Source organism: Schistocerca piceifrons, chromosome 2 (genome assembly GCF_021461385.2).
Source record: "Schistocerca piceifrons isolate TAMUIC-IGC-003096 chromosome 2, iqSchPice1.1, whole genome shotgun sequence".
NCBI classification, from domain to species: domain Eukaryota; kingdom Metazoa; phylum Arthropoda; class Insecta; order Orthoptera; family Acrididae; genus Schistocerca; species Schistocerca piceifrons.
The window spans coordinates 1,104,898,915-1,104,916,812 of NC_060139.1; positions in this window are offsets into that span (position 1 = coordinate 1,104,898,915).

Here is a 17,898-nt window from a genome sequence, read left to right on the forward strand (position 1 = left end):
CGCCACGTAGCGCTCTATATGAAAATCATTGACTGTGCTGTGTGAAGTCTGTGGCTGGTTTGCATTGTTAGAATATTTGCTATTGTAGTGTTGGGCAGTTCTATGTGAACAGCGCGTAGCGTTGTGCAGTTGGAGGTGAGTCGCCAGCGGTTGTGGAAGTGGGGAGAGAGATGGCAGAATTTTGAGAGCGGACGATCTGGACGTGTGTAGATCAGAAAGAGTAAATTTGTAATATTGGATATCATGAACTGATATATATATATATATATATATATATATATATATATATATATATATATATATATATATATATATATACACTCCTGGAAATGGAAAAAAGAACACATTGACACCGGTGTGTCAGACCCACCATACTTGCTCCGGACACTGCGAGAGGGCTGTACAAGCAATGATCACACGCACGGCACGGCGGACACACCAGGAACCGCGGTGTTGGCCGTCGCATGGCGCTAGCTGCACAGCATTTGTGCACCGCCGCCGTCAGTGTCAGCCAGTTTGCCGTGGCATACGGAGCTCCATCGCAGTCTTTAACACTGGTAGCATGCCGCGACAGCGTGGACGTGAACCGTATGTGCAGTTGACGGACTTTGAGCGAGGGCGTATAGTGGGCATGCGGGAGGCCGGGTGGACGTACCGCCGAATTGCTCAACACGTGGGGCGTGAGGTCTCCACAGTACATCGATGTTGTCGCCAGTGGTCGGCGGAAGGTGCACGTGCCCGTCGACCTGGGACCGGACCGCAGCGACGCGCGGATGCACGCCAAGACCGTAGGATCCTACGCAGTGCCGTAGGGGACCGCACCGCCACTTCCCAGCAAATTAGGGACACTGTTGCTCCTGGGGTATCGGCGAGGACCATTCGCAACCGTCTCCATGAGGCTGGGCTACGGTCCCGCACACCGTTAGGCCGTCTTCCGCTCACGCCCCAACATCGTGCAGCCCGCCTCCAGTGGTGTCGCGACAGGCGTGAATGGAGGGACGAATGGAGACGTGTCGTCTTCAGCGATGAGAGTCGCTTCTGCCTTGGTGCCAATGATGGTCGTATGCGTGTTTGGCGCCGTGCAGGTGAGCGCCACAATCAGGACTGCATACGACCGAGGCACACAGGGCCAACACCCGGCATCATGGTGTGGGGAGCGATCTCCTACACTGGCCGTACACCACTGGTGATCGTCGAGGAGACACTGAATAGTGCACGGTACATCCAAACCGTCATCGAACCCATCGTTCTACCATTCCTAGACCGGCAAGGGAACTTGCTGTTCCAACAGGACAATGCACGTCCGCATGTATCCCGTGCCACCCAACGTGCTCTAGAAGGTGTAAGTCAACTACCCTGGCCAGCAAGATCTCCGGATCTGTCCCCCATTGAGCATGTTTGGGACTGGATGAAGCGTCGTCTCACGCGGTCTGCACGTCCAGCACGAACGCTGGTCCAACTGAGGCGCCAGGTGGAAATGGCATGGCAAGCCGTTCCACAGGACTACATCCAGCATCTCTACGATCGTCTCCATGGGAGAATAGCAGCCTGCATTGCTGCGAAAGGTGGATATACACTGTACTAGTGCCGACATTGTGCATGCTCTGTTGCCTGTGTCTATATGCCTGTGGTTCTGTCAGTGTGATCATGTGATGTATCTGACCCCAGGAATGTGTCAATAAAGTTTCCCCTTCCTGGGACAATGAATTCACGGTGTTCTTATTTCAATTTCCAGGAGTGTATATATATATGATGACTTTTGTACATTATTAAGGTAAATACATTGTTTGTTCTCTATCAAAATCTTTCATTTGCTAACTATGCCTATCAGTAGTTAGTACCTTCAGTAGTTAGAATCTTTTATTCAGCTGGCAGTATTGGCGCACGCTGTATTGCAGTAGTTTGAATAACGAAGATTTTTGTGAGGTAAGTAATTCATGAAAGGTATAGGTTATTGTTAGTCAGGGCCATTCTTTTGTAGGGATTGTTGAAAGTCAGACTGCGTTTCGCTAAAAACATTGTGTGTCAGTTTAGTGTTGATCAGAATAAGTAAAGAGAGAAATGTCTGAGTACGTTCAGTTTTTCTCAGCTGTTTGAAAATCAAATAACGTAAGAGGTTAATCAGCGCAGTAATTCATTAATTGTTCAAAGGGGATGTTTCAAGTGTGACAGAAAATTTTCTGGACCACGTGGAATGAGACACTGTAGTTGTGGTGACTGCACTGCCTCATGGTGTAAGTGACAATCAATTCTGATAACGTACATTTTGCAGGTTATGGACAGTATTTCATTGGACTCGGATTCACGCTCCTTCGCTGTAAGGAAACACTGAACATAGATATGAATGTGTTAGATCTCACACTTCGCCACATCACGACTATACAGAAAATACATAGTTTTAAAATTTAAAAAAAAGCGAGTGATTGCAAATTATAGCGACTTAAATCGCCAATGTAATCGAATTCTAAATCTCTTGAAAAGACGGGGGTGGTGACATGACACTTGTTGTCATTGGACATTTTCGCAAAAGTATCTGAGAAAAGAGCTGAAACTGAAAGAGCAGACGCCCACAGTCGGCTATTAAGGTGTGGGCACAGTCGACGTTAACGGCATACACTCTGTCATCAAAATGCACACGTTCCGTGATAGGCTCTGGCCAACAGACCTGGATATCGCCCTCCTTCGAGAAGTCCATCCGGAGCTGCAATTGAACATTTACGGATACGCAGCCCACAGCATTCCACCGAGCGACGTTGCCAGTGGAACCTCCGTCCTATTACGAGACGGCACCGAGGCATCGGACGTTACGTACCTGCCATCTGCACGAGCTGTTGCCGTCACGTTTGGAGCAGTCCGCACTGGGCGCCCTCCGGGTCATCACGTTTCAGAGATAGGGTCACCTTTTACTCCGACGAAATTGCTCCACTCGTGAATGCGAATACGGACCACGTCCGCAGCTCGTGGTCGTGCGGTAGCGTTTTCGCTTCCCACGCCCGGATTCCCGGGTTCGATTCCCGGCGGGGTCAGGGATTTTCTCTGCCTCGTCATGACTGGGTGTTGTGTGTTGTCCTTCGGTTAGTTAGGTTTAAGTAGTTCTAAGTTCCAGGGGACTGATGACCATAGATGTTAAGTCCCACAGTGCTCAGAGCCATTTGAACCAATACGGACCACTATATCGTAGGCGGCGATTTTAATAGCGTCTCGGATCCAGGAGACCAAACACCGCACTTCTCTACGTGCCTGACACTGTGGCCTCCCGTGCGAGATCCGGCGCTAAACGACAACCGCGCCTCTTCCACGGGGACCACCGTGGCTACACGTATTTCACCGACCACTCTGCCAGCCGCCTCTTCCACGGGGACCACCGTGGCTACACGTATTTCACCGACCACTCTGCCAGCCGCCTCTTCCACGGGGACCACCGTGGCTACACGTATTTCACCGACCACTCTGCCAGCCGCCTCTTCCACGGGGACCACCGTGGCTACACGTATTTCACCGACCACTCTGCCAGCCGCCTCTTCCACGGGGACCACCGTGGCTACACGTATTTCACCGACCACTCTGCCAGCCGCCTCTTCCACGGGGACCACCGTGGCTACACGTATTTCACCGACCACTCTGCCAGCCGCCTCTTCCACGGGGACCACCGTGGCTACACGTATTTCACCGACCACTCTGCCAGCCGCCTCTTCCACGGGGACCACCGTGGCTACACGTATTTCACCGACCACTCTGCCAGCCGCCTCTTCCACGGGGACCACCGTGGCTACACGTATTTCACCGACCACTCTGCCAGCCGCCTCTTCCACGGGGACCACCGTGGCTACACGTATTTCACCGACCACTCTGCCAGCCGCCTCTTCCACGGGGACCACCGTGGCTACACGTATTTCACCGACCACTCTGCCAGCCGCCTCTTCCACGGGGACCACCGTGGCTACACGTATTTCACCGACCACTCTGCCAGCCGCCTCTTCCACGGGGACCACCGTGGCTACACGTATTTCACCGACCACTCTGCCAGCCGCCTCTTCCACGGGGACCACCGTGGCTACACGTATTTCACCGACCACTCTGCCAGCCGCCTCTTCCACGGGGACCACCGTGGCTACACGTATTTCACCGACCACTCTGCCAGCCGCCTCTTCCACGGGGACCACCGTGGCTACACGTATTTCACCGACCACTCTGCCAGCCGCCTCTTCCACGGGGACCACCGTGGCTACACGTATTTCACCGACCACTCTGCCAGCCGCCTCTTCCACGGGGACCACCGTGGCTACACGTATTTCACCGACCACTCTGCCAGCCGCCTCTTCCACGGGGACCACCGTGGCTACACGTATTTCACCGACCACTCTGCCAGCCGCCTCTTCCACGGGGACCACCGTGGCTACACGTATTTCACCGACCACTCTGCCAGCCGCCTCTTCCACGGGGACCACCGTGGCTACACGTATTTCACCGACCACTCTGCCAGCCGCCTCTTCCACGGGGACCACCGTGGCTACACGTATTTCACCGACCACTCTGCCAGCCGCCTCTTCCACGGGGACCACCGTGGCTACACGTATTTCACCGACCACTCTGCCAGCCGCCTCTTCCACGGGGACCACCGTGGCTACACGTATTTCACCGACCACTCTGCCAGCCGCCTCTTCCACGGGGACCACCGTGGCTACACGTATTTCACCGACCACTCTGCCAGCCGCCTCTTCCACGGGGACCACCGTGGCTACACGTATTTCACCGACCACTCTGCCAGCCGCCTCTTCCACGGGGACCACCGTGGCTACACGTATTTCACCGACCACTCTGCCAGCCGCCTCTTCCACGGGGACCACCGTGGCTACACGTATTTCACCGACCACTCTGCCAGCCGCCTCTTCCACGGGGACCACCGTGGCTACACGTATTTCACCGACCACTCTGCCAGCCGCCTCTTCCACGGGGACCACCGTGGCTACACGTATTTCACCGACCACTCTGCCAGCCGCCTCTTCCACGGGGACCACCGTGGCTACACGTATTTCACCGACCACTCTGCCAGCCGCCTCTTCCACGGGGACCACCGTGGCTACACGTATTTCACCGACCACTCTGCCAGCCGCCTCTTCCACGGGGACCACCGTGGCTACACGTATTTCACCGACCACTCTGCCAGCCGCCTCTTCCACGGGGACCACCGTGGCTACACGTATTTCACCGACCACTCTGCCAGCCGCCTCTTCCACGGGGACCACCGTGGCTACACGTATTTCACCGACCACTCTGCCAGCCGCCTCTTCCACGGGGACCACCGTGGCTACACGTATTTCACCGACCACTCTGCCAGCCGCCTCTTCCACGGGGACCACCGTGGCTACACGTATTTCACCGACCACTCTGCCAGCCGCCTCTTCCACGGGGACCACCGTGGCTACACGTATTTCACCGACCACTCTGCCAGCCGCCTCTTCCACGGGGACCACCGTGGCTACACGTATTTCACCGACCACTCTGCCAGCCGCCTCTTCCACGGGGACCACCGTGGCTACACGTATTTCACCGACCACTCTGCCAGCCGCCTCTTCCACGGGGACCACCGTGGCTACACGTATTTCACCGACCACTCTGCCAGCCGCCTCTTCCACGGGGACCACCGTGGCTACACGTATTTCACCGACCACTCTGCCAGCCGCCTCTTCCACGGGGACCACCGTGGCTACACGTATTTCACCGACCACTCTGCCAGCCGCCTCGACCGGATATACGTCTCACGAGAACACCGCACCGCGGCAAGGGTCGCGGAACTGTGGCCGACAGCATTCACTGACCGTTTGGCATACATTTGCTCGGTCACACTACCCAGACAGCTCACATATCGCATCCGTGGTCTGTGGACGCCGAACGTTTCCGGTCTGTACGAGGACGCGTGTCGGCGGGAGATCGCTGCTACGTGGGACCGCCGCCTGCGGAGTTTCCGTGCGCATCCTTCCACCTTACATTGGTTGCTCGACCACACTGGCCCTCCGACGGACACTCGTGGGATGTGGCTGTGACACTTCGTGCTGGCGTCGGGCGACGTCGGAATTTTATTACACTGCGCCAGGGCAACTCGTGACTCAGTCGTCACCACGTGAACGGCAGACAGCACCTAATCGTCTTGAAGCACGCCTACTCCGTCTCACCACAGAACAGCTCGATGGAGCCCGAGTTGCGGCGAGGGTGCTGGATACCATCCCCACCGAAATGGCATCCGTACGTCACGCTATCAGAGAGAGGTGCCACCGCAAGCGCCGCCTTATATCTTCAGTAGTGGCAGTAGAGGGTGGACGCGTCCACTCGCAGTGCTCCATCGCTGCAGGATGCGTCCAGCATTACAGGACATTTTATGCCGAGGAGCCACAGACTGTTCGTGACTACGAAGACATCCTGTGCAGTCTGCCTGACCCCAGAGTAGTGGCCCAGGACGACGCCCTGCTGGCTCCCATAACTGCTGAAGACTTAACAGCGGCCTCGGCATGCGGCACTCCGAACAAGTCACCGGGTCTAGACGGCTTACCCAACGAATTCTACCTCGCCTTCTATCCCCTGATGGGCGCTCAGTGGATTCAGATGTTTCGAGATCTCCTCCGCGCCGATTTTACCATCCCTATAGATTCCCTCGAAGGCATCACGATACCAGTTCCCAAACGTAGCGGTTCTCACCATTGTCACAATTATTGTCCTCTTCGCTCCTGAACGCGGATTATAAGCTTTTGGCCCGTATCCTCCGCACACGACTTCAGACCACCATCGGACACACGATGCATCCTGACCAGCCGTGTTTAGGTGATCACAACGACATCCACAGGGCACTCGGCGCCTACTGTGACGTCTCCGAGGCGCTCTTGTTGCCATCGATTTTGATCACGCCTTTGATCGTATCGACCACAGTTTCCTTCTCGTGGTGCATAATGCGTAAAGAGCAGCGAGTGAGTTCACGTTCCCCAAGATCGTCAGCAAACCCACCCAGCTTACAGAGGAACATCGCACATATCCTACAGGGTACAGAAATGAAATGAAGGAGCGCTTATGAAAATTCGCACTCATTCGTAATTTTTTTCCCAGTTACTTTTGTGCTTGGATGCATCGCTAGTAATCTGAACTGATTTGGTAGACTAATTTGAATAGCGAGTTATTAAGGAAGGTTACCGAGCAACTTCTTGGGGAAAAAAAGAACTGTCCCTTAATAGTAGCAGAGATGAAATACAGGAAGCGAAAGTTTAGTTAGTGCAACCACCAGATTGCAGTTTACAACAGCCGAAGGACATGAAATGGGAGCAGTTGAGACGGGAGTGAGACATTGTTGTAGCTTAACGAAAATGTTGCTCAATCTGTACATTGAGCAAGCAGTAAATAAAGCCAAGATGCAATTTAGACAAGCAATTGAAGTTCAGAGAGAAGAAATTAAAACATTGTGGTTTGGCAATGGCATTTTTATTGTCAGAGAGAGCAAAGGAATGGTAAGAGTAGTCGAACAGAATGGACAGTGCTTGGAAATGAGGTTATGAAATGAACATCAAGTAAAGTAGAACAAGGGTAAACGAGTGTAGAATAATTAAATCAGGCTATGCAATTGGAATTAACCCAGGAATGTAGAAACTGAAAGTAGTAGATGAGTTGTTCCAGATTGGCATCAACATAGGCAATGATGATCGATGTATAGAGGATTTAAAATACAGACTGCCGATAGCATGAAAAGCATTTGTGGAAAAATGAAGATTTTATTAAAACCTAATATAAATAGAAGTGTTAGGAAATCTTATCCGACAGCATTTGTGTGGAGTGAAGCCTCATACGGAGGTGGAACTTGAAGAAAGGAAGAGAATGGAAGCTTATGAAATGTTGTGGAAGAGACGAATGCTGAAGATTATATGGGTAGTTTCAGTATCTGATGAGCAAGTAGTGAATCGAACTGAGGAGAGAAAGAAATTTATGGCACAACTCGAATAAAAGAAGAGATAGCGCAGGAAGGAGTCGTCGATTTCGTAATGTAGGGAAACGTGGAGACGGCACGGGGGCCTAGACTGTAGAGAGAGACCGAGGGACGAATGCGGCTGGAAGGTTAGAGTGGACGTAGATTTCAGGTGTCGTTCAGAGACGAGGAGGCCCGTGCGGGATAAATAACGTTGGGAGCTGCATCAGAGCAGTCTTCGTATTGAAGACCACCGCCAGAAGCACCTCAACAACAAAATTGTGGAAGCACTTCATTTGCTCAGTCATTTTTAAGAAATCTGCTTTTACAGTGCACTGGTTCTGAGTAGACTTGACAGATCTCTACCATGCTCCAGCAAGAGCGGGCACAACGTACCACAACGCGCACGCAACTCGTGCTGTCTCAGTACTGACGCTTCGCTGCTGCTAAATGGTCGGTCGTTGCGAGCGTCTCTCATCGACGCCTTTTCCGTGTGTGACTGTGAACTCGTTCATTTGGTACACGCTTACTCAGCGGAAGACGTGAAATAGTCTGCCGTTTGCAGGGACTTGCCTTAATTACGACAAAATTGTACTTGAAAAGTATTTTTGTAGGAGATTAACTGGTAACGTAAGTGTGACTCTAATGAGTGGTACTGGATAAGGCTGTCACGTATTATGTTGGTAGGTTTTTTGGCTGCTGGCAGCTGGAAGAGTAACAAGCAGGACGAGGAGGGCTGGAGAGGCAGCCACTGCTGCGGGCAGCCGGCCCTGGCGCTGGCGCTGGCCACGCACACGAGTGACCGTGTACATTCCTTAATGGCTAATGGCTAAACCGGTCCTCACTGACTAGGTGTTACAAATCACCGTCTAATCACTTTCGATAGGTTTACATTATTGTAAAGAGGTCTTACGTATTGTTTCACGTTAGGATAATTTTGGGTCACGTATAGAGACCACTCTACAATGTCGCTTTATGCGAGGATTTGCAAGAAACCCCTCGAGTGCGAGATCGCAAGTTCCATCTACAGTAAGGCTCATTTGACAGCGTTGTGTTGATAGTTACGGCAGGAAAAATACAAGCTGCTAATGATTCACAACGAGCATCAGGAGGGCAACAGAAGAACAGTGTCCAGAGAGGTGCCTTCTGTGGGAGTTATGTATTACACCAAACAAAAGGAACGTCGTCGACATTCAAAACAAATCATTAATTGGCACTACGAACACAGAATGAAAAATAGTGCCACGGTGATCACAAATTTTCGCACCGTCAAAATCGAAGGTGACCTCCTCGAGAGCTAAAAACCGTGCAGGACGTCCAGCTACGCGTCAACCCTAAAAAATACAACGGAGAACTAATAGAATGTGATATCGTGGAACTGAATACATTGCGACGAGGCGGACACGAGCGCAAAGTACCGTTATCCGACATGGCGGCGATGTCGTCATCCGAGGTGGCGGCGATGACGTCAATCAAGATGGCGGATTTTGGCGGGAAGTTCGAATTTTGGCGGGAAAGTGCCACGCCCCCCCCCCCCCCCCCCGCCCAGAAAAATTGCGCGAATTTCAAATTTCAACTTGATAATGTGTCACACCCCAGTTATCTCTACTAAGCAAAGAAAATGGCGGAAAAAAACCAGTTTCAAGTATGTGTGTTTGCCACTGGGTGTGGACTCCAACTGGCTTAGTTCATATCGTCCCCACCAGAGAGCGCCACTGCGACGTCATTCCAGATCGTTGATTTTGGCGGGAAATTGCGACACTTGGGCTACCTCCACCAACCTAACCCCCCTCCCCCAAGAAAATAGTGGGAAGTTCAAATTCCAGTATGATAATGGTGAGAAAAAGGGACTCGTCTTTATTATTTAACCAATTTCAGGCAGATCCGATCGCCACTGAGTCTGGACTGCAACTGGCTTATCCGTGCCATCAGAGGACGCCACCGTGACGCGGCGCGAGAGAGAAAGCTGACCATCTCGAGTCATCTCCTGACGTCACAGGCCCGTGAGCGCCCGAGCGCTCCCTCCGTACGCGCTCTAGACATAGTCTTTCGTGAATATTATAACACTCACATCGCTTATCTAACGTATTAATTACCCAAGTACTTAATTCCATTTCAGTTTTAATGTACGACATCTATATTCAATTAACAAATTCAAATTTTCACATTTTCCCACTAGGGGGGCGCTTTGATCCTTCATGATGTACCACTCCCCCACCAATAGAATTCTGCTCTCCTATTGGCTACAGCAACAGTCACGTGACTCTGCATCACAGAACCTATATAAACCAGACCACAAGCCAACTCGCCCTCACTCTGCTCCTATACTTTGTTCGATATGAGTGTGTGTGTGTGTGTGTGTGTGTGTGTTGTCGTGATTTTGCATTCATTCATTATGAAGCGAGCAGGTAGCGCCAGTGGCAGCAGCAGCAGCAACACAACCCGGGGGCCGTGGCCGCAGCCCGGCCGTCACCGCCTCCTCCGCCTCCTCCGCCTCCCCCTCCAGAACGAGCTCGCCGCCGTCCGTGCGAGGTAGGCGTTCCTACACGTCTGTAGATGATGACGACGCACCGTCGCCGGCCCCATCCTCTACCGGCTGGACTCCTAGCTCTAGTAGTAGTAGCAATTGTAATTATCCTGTGGCTAGCGGTACTTCTCTTCTCCGTCCTATCGATAATGATTTGGATCAGAATAATGGCGTAACGACCCCCTCAGAACACTCAGCAGTTGCTAGGGCTTTTGAGGGTCGAATCTCATTCACTAGAATTGAGAATCCTGGCGGGAGGTATCGCGACCCTGTCGGGTTTTTAGACGTGTGCCTCCCTGTCTTGGAGGCCGAGCTCCTGATAGTCCTACAGGATCTGGGATTTAACGCCATTAAATGCAGCGCAGTATTTTGCTGCGAATTGAGTCACCCACCTAACATCGAGGCGAGGTGGAGACAACGAGTCTGCACTATATATAGGGTGATAATGGCGTTATTTCGCGGAACACGTCGATTGCTGAGTGGTATCGAGAATCCACCTTGAGCACTATTACGGCCCGATTTTCCGAGATGGAAGTACATGGGTCCACTAAAGCGCTCAGCTGTATACCAAACCTTGACATCCATGTACATGTCTATGATCCAATAAATGGAGGGTCCAGTTATACTCTCTACAGATATTGAGAAAAAGCAGGCGTGCATTAATTTTCAAAATAAGTATGATGATCCTTGTTTTGCATGGTCAGTCCTGGCTTGTCAGAGAAATTACAAGAAAGATCCCCAGCGACCGGGCAGTTACAAAGCCAAAGATATTAAGAGACAGTATAACTTTGGTGGTATAGAGTTCCCTGTAAAGACCCAGGACAAACATAAGTTTGACGCTCAGAATACCGGAATATCGGTTCACCTATATGGCCTGGAGAAGAAGAAGAAGGACAAGTCAGATGAGCAGGACAAGCATACAATAGCAGGTCCCCTCCATTTCTCAAAATTTGCAGCTGAGCCAGAGTTGTATGTAAACATACTGCTCTTCTCTGAAGTGATAATTATCACTGCATCTGGATCAAAGACATATCCCGACTCCTTTCCTCTCAACTATCAAAAAATAGAGATAAAAAGCATATTTGTATAAGGTGTTTGAATTATTTTTCTTCTGAAGAGTTATTAGCGACACATCTATTAGATTGTGCTTCCAAGGACCCGGTACGTGTGGTTATGCCCACTGAGGAAAACAACTTCATTAAATTTCAAAATGTTCACCACCAGTAGCATTGTCCTTTTGTTGTGTACGATGATTTTGAATGCCTGCTGGCTCCTATTACTCGTTGTGAAGGGAACCCCCTAGCCTCACACACAAACTTCACGCAAAAACACGTAACGTAGGCGGCAGCGTTCCAAGTTGTATGTACGTATGATTCTAAACTTAACAGCTACCAGTCTTATGTAGGGAACGACCCCCCAGTTTGGCTTCTCAGTGAGCTTGAAAAACTTTCATGGGAAGTTGACAGGCTCTACAGCACCAACATTGCCATGACCAAATCAAAGGAAGATGATGAACTGTATGAAGAGGCGGTTAATTGTCATATTTGCGGGCTTGCCTTAGATAGAAAAGTGGAAGCTCCTCGTAGAGACCACTGTCATCTTACGGGTAATTTCCGCGGTGCAGCCCACAATGCATGTAACTTGAAGTATCAGTTACCTAGACACATACCCGTCTTTTTTCATAATTTGACCGGGTATGACGCTCATTTTCTCGTTGAGCACTTGGCTTAGTTCGGTATGAAGAATGATCAGGTCAATGTCATCCCTGAAAGTGTTGAGAAGTACATTTCTTTTTCAAAGCGAATGACGCCAAAAATTACACTCCACTTCCTTGACTCTTTACGCTTTATGCAGACATCACTCCAGAAACTGATTGAGACTTTACCTCGGACTGATATGCATATCACTCTATCTGCATTTCCCGATGAGGAAAAGTTCCAACTTGCGACTAGGAAATGAGTTTTCCCATACGAGTATGTTGATAGTATGGCAAAACTCAATGAACCCAGGCTTCCACACATATCTGCTTTTACCAGCACTCTCACAGGCGATGCCGTAACTACACCAGATTATGAGCATGCTGTGAATGTCTGGCGGGAATTCAACATCTCCAATTTGGGAGAATATGCAAGGTTATACATGGAGACGGACGTGCGTTTGCTTGCAGATATTTTCGCAAAGTTCCGGAGTCTATGTATTACCACATGCTCTCTGGACCCCGCCTTTTATTACATGGCACCTGGGTTGTCCTGGGACGCTATGCTAACAAAAAATGGGCGGCAGTATTGAACTTTTGACTGATGCTGCAATGCTTGTATATTTTGAGTGTGAGATCCACAGGGGACTTTGTCAATGAGTTCACAGACACACCAAGGCAAATAACCCACGGATGGGTGTCGAGTACAATGCGTCCCTTGATTCTAGTTACATTTTATATGTAGATGTTAACAACTTATACGGGCACACCATGATGCAACCACTGCCGGTTGGTGGGTTTAGGTGGCTGTCCGAAGGCGAACTGAAGGGATTAGGAGGAAAAATAATGGGTCTTGCGACTGATTCTGATGTAGGGTATGTGCTTGAGGCAAACATCGCATACCCTAATAATTTGCATGGAGAGACAAGCGACTTGCTATTATGTCCAGAGCAACAAATTCCGCGAGGAAGCACCATCCTAAACTGTTGGCTACTGTTGGGGATAAGCTGAGGTATATTATTCATTATTGTAATCTCCAGCAGTGCCTCGGCTTAGGGCTGAAGCTTGTTAGAGTCATCCGGGCAATCTCCTTCAAGCAATCCCCCTGGTTGAAGGAGTATATAGAACTGAATACTGAAAAGAGGGCGGTCGCGAGTAATGATTTTGAAAAAGACTTTTATAAATTAATGAATAATTCCATTTTCGGGAAAACTACGCAGAATGTGCGAAATGAACGCGATAATGTGATTAGAACTGAATGGGAAGGGCGTTATGGCGTGAGTAAATGTATAGCCATGCCAAATTTTAAGTGGGTCACCATCTTTAATGAAAACTTTGTGGCTTTGGAGACGCCGAAGACTGCAGTAGAGTTTATGAAGCCCATCTATTTGGGGATGTGCATACTGGATATTTCCAAATTTACATGAACCGATTCCACTATGAGTTTGCGAAACCTCATTTCGTAGAGCCAAAGTTACTTTATGTGGATACAGACAGCTTTATCTACTGGGTCAAGAACAGTGATCCATATGAAGTAATTAGGTGCAATGGTAGAGAATTCGACACATCTTCTTATGACGCCAATAATCCTTATGGTACTGTTCGACAGAACAAGAAGGTTATAGGTTTCATGAAAGACGAGTCGAATGGTTTACCAATAGTAGGGTTTGTAGAACTGAGGTCCAAAATGTATGCATATTGTACAATAGACAGGGACACTCAGAGGTGGGCAAAGGGTGATAGATGGGTCGCAACTCGTGCTCTCAAGGTCGAGGACCATTTGCAATGCCTGTATGGTCGCAGCGTTGAAGGCGCTCGTCCACACATGGTTCACCAAACCAGCATTCGATCACGAGGTCACGAGATGTACACTGTGCTACAGTCTAAAGTCGGATTCGATACAGTTCCCCACAGTCGTTTAATGAACAAGATAAGAGCAATTGTGTGATTGGATTGAAGAGTTCCTAGATAACAGAACGCAGCATGTCATTCTCAATGGAGAGAAGTCATCCGAAGTAAGAGTGATTTCAGGTGTGCCGCAAGGGAGTGTCGTAGGACTGTTGCTATTCACAATATACATAAATGACCTTGTGGATAACATCAGAAGTTCACTGAGGCTTTTTGCGGATGATGCTGTAGTATATCGAGAGGTTGTAACAATGGAAAATTTTACTGAAATGCAGGAGGATCTGCAGCGAATGATGCATGGTGCAGGGAATGGCAATTGAATCTCAATGTAGACAAGTGTAATGTGCTGCGAATACATAGAATGAAAGATCCAATATCATTTAGCTACAATATAGCAGGTCAGCAACTGGAAGCAGTTAATTCCATAAATTATCTGGGAGTAGGCATTAGGAGTGATTTAAAATGGAATGATCACGTAAAGTCGGTAAAGCAGATGCCAGACTGAGATTCATTGGAAAAATCGTAAGGAAATGCAATCGAAAAAGAAAGGAAGTAGGTTACAGTACAGTTGTTTGCCCACTGCTTGAATATTGCTCACCAGTGTGGGATCCGTACCAGATAGGGTTGTTAGAAGAGATAGAGAAGATACAACGGAGAGCAGCGCACTTCGTTACAGGATCATTTAGTAATCGCGAAAGCATTACGGGGATGATAGATAAACTCCAGTGGAAGACTCTGCAGGAGAGACGGTCAGTAGCTCGGTACGGGCTTTTGTTAAAGTTTCGAGAACATACCTTCATCGAGGAGTCAAGCAGTATATTCCTACCTCCTACGTATATCTCGCGAAGAGACCATGAGGATAAAATCAGAGAGATTAGAGCCCACACAGAGGCATACCGACAATCTTTCTTCCCACGAACAATACGAGACTGTTTTAGAAGGGAGAATCGATAGAGGTACTCAAGGCACCCTCCGCCACACACCGTCAGGTGGCTTGCGGAGTGTAGATGTAGATGAAGAAGTAGATTGTCTCCTCATGACGATAAAAGAGTGATTTGTGAGGATGGGGTGGAAACCCTCACATACTCACACTATTTACTTGAAACGAAAGTAGGGGGGGGGGGGGGGGGGGCTCTGGTTGATTGATAGAGAGGGAATGAGCGTGTGAATGTTGTGATTGGGGGTTATGCGTGGAAACAGTATGGCTCGTTCATCATAGTGTAAATACTGGATGAGAGTGTTGTGTGCAAATGAATGTTGGAACCTTCGTTACGTTTATATATATATATATATATATATATATATATATATATATATATAATTGTTTGAAAAAATGATAAAAATGAAAAAAATTTAAAAACTGAAAAAAAGTCTATTTATGTAAATATTTTTTGACCAGTATTGGTACGTAACATATGAACAAAACATAAATTTTCCCGCTTGACTTGTACCTTTTATATGAAGAAAAAGTAAAGATTTCGCAGTTCATATGTGCGTCCGTGTGAGTTGTTATAGAGATTAGATTTTAGTTTGCAAGTTTCACCTACCGCTAGCCAACCAGTCAGAACTAGTTTTAAGTATGTGAGTTCCACGAATTAAATTTTTTGTATATGCTAACTTGCTTGTTTTAGTGGAAAAATGTTTAGAGCCATCGACTTCAATGAAAAATATATATGTGTTCACCTCGTTCTTGTAGTGGAAAATGTTTAGATCCACTTACTTCAGAGAAATATATTTCCATTGCTCATGGTAGTCGACAATGTTTTAGAGCGACCCACTTGACGTAACTACATTCACCTTTAGTTAAAAGTGTTTACTTTTTTTTGCGGTGGAACTTCACTAGCGATAGTATTTACCTTGTAAGATAGTGTAATTAGGTTATAGTACCTCTGCATTAGTTGTAAAATTATATATATATATATATATATATATATATATATATATATATATATATATATATATATAATTTATGTGAGGAGGATGCTTGTATTTATCAATACTGTAAAATCTTAAACGCGTACCTGCAAACAGCAGAAGGTTGATATTTTTCGTCAAAAACTAATCATTTGCCTGTAAACTCATATATAATGTGGAAACTGAATCATGGAATCATGTTACTGTAAAGTGATATTTCGCAAACACTGTTAAAAAAAATTCTGAATTCAATAATAAATACAATTATTTTATTGTAAAAATGTCGAATCTTGTTATTATTTCACACCTCATCATCAAAATTCTTTTTATTAAAAATATATTTTCGTGTCTACAAGACGTGGATACAGCCACATTGTACTGCGCGGCCATATAAGGTTTGCTGCTTTACAAACAAATCACTCCTGGACGACACGTGCCGGACTGGGCGCGCCGCAGCTCTGTCTGCCAGCCGCGCGGCTGGCGGCTGGCGGCTGGCGGCTGGCGGCTGGCGGCTGGCGCCTGGCGCACCGCCACCCAACAGTCACAGTCGCTGCACTCCACGCAGGTGAGGTGAAAGCTGGTCCGTCACTGACTCAGGTAGGGTCACTCGGCACATCGAGGCTCGTGTATGCGTCTCAGACAGTTCCAGAGGAATTCGCTTCGTATACAATATCCCCCAATAAACTTACATTCTACGGGCGTCGGGTGTCACAGAAGGAAAGAAAAAACAGCCAATGTTATAAATTACTATTTATTTGTAATCCAACTTAAAAGTAATTGTACATTCTCATATGCAGATACAACAGCACTTTTTTGGTAAATGTTCTCGAGTCGTTACAATTCCAGGTCTCGAATAGAAGCAAATATAAATATTCTGCGCATCCGTGAGATTTTGTCCTTTCCCTTCACGTAAATTATGGTGTCCGTGTGATCGAATAATTCAACTGCAGTCACCATATCTTTATAGTGTATGCCAGGATCATCCCAGTGAACACCATGATAAAAGTTAGTCGACCATTTTGCACTGCTCCGTGTTTTAGAGCACTTCACTTGCTCGAACGGTCTCGGTGATTCAATATTTGCAGTGAAAGTTTGAATTATTCCTGCGTCTTGTGTGTAGGCTACAAAAGCAACATCTTTCAATACGAACTGTTTACGCTCTCCGTCATAGAATCCTTGAATGTCCGCAATGATCTTCACTTGCTGTCACGCCATCGTCAAATGAACAATGCACAGGGCAGTACGTATTCATTTATACAGCTCGCTGCACAACACCTGTGAGCGGACAGTAGTTGATTACACAATCGTGTAGAACTAAGGCATACGCAGCAGTGTGTTCTGGGAAATTTGTGAATGATTCAAATTCAATGCGCACATCTATAGGCCCAGACTTAATTACCTCATTCTGTTTAGAGCAGTCTATTACAATGATCGGTGAAAGCTCTTTGACCTTACGTGGACCTAGTCCACCCCCCTCCCTCTCCTTCAACAGTTTCGTAGTAAGAAGGGCGAAACCTTGCATACATGTCATACGCCAGGCTGTATACATTTTGATTCCACTGCAGATGTAGATTGTCATATGGGTAGAATTCTGAATTGAGGTAGACTTTGGCATTAGTTAACTTGCAGTTATCGAACATGGTGGAATCATGTGCTGTATTACCCCTTCTATCAGTCTGAAACGCAAGTACAGTATGATGAATCTTGGTGTCTCTAGATGGCTGGATGTTTTAATAGCCCATGTTTGTCTGCTCGCCGTCAGTAACACTGGGTACTCGAAGATCTCCCACGAGCGACATGTCAGTGACAGACATGTACCTGAACTCAGGACTTTAAAAGCTTCAAACGCTCCTCCTCGGATACACTGACGTGAGGCATTTCCCATATTATCTTGTTGATCGTGATCATATT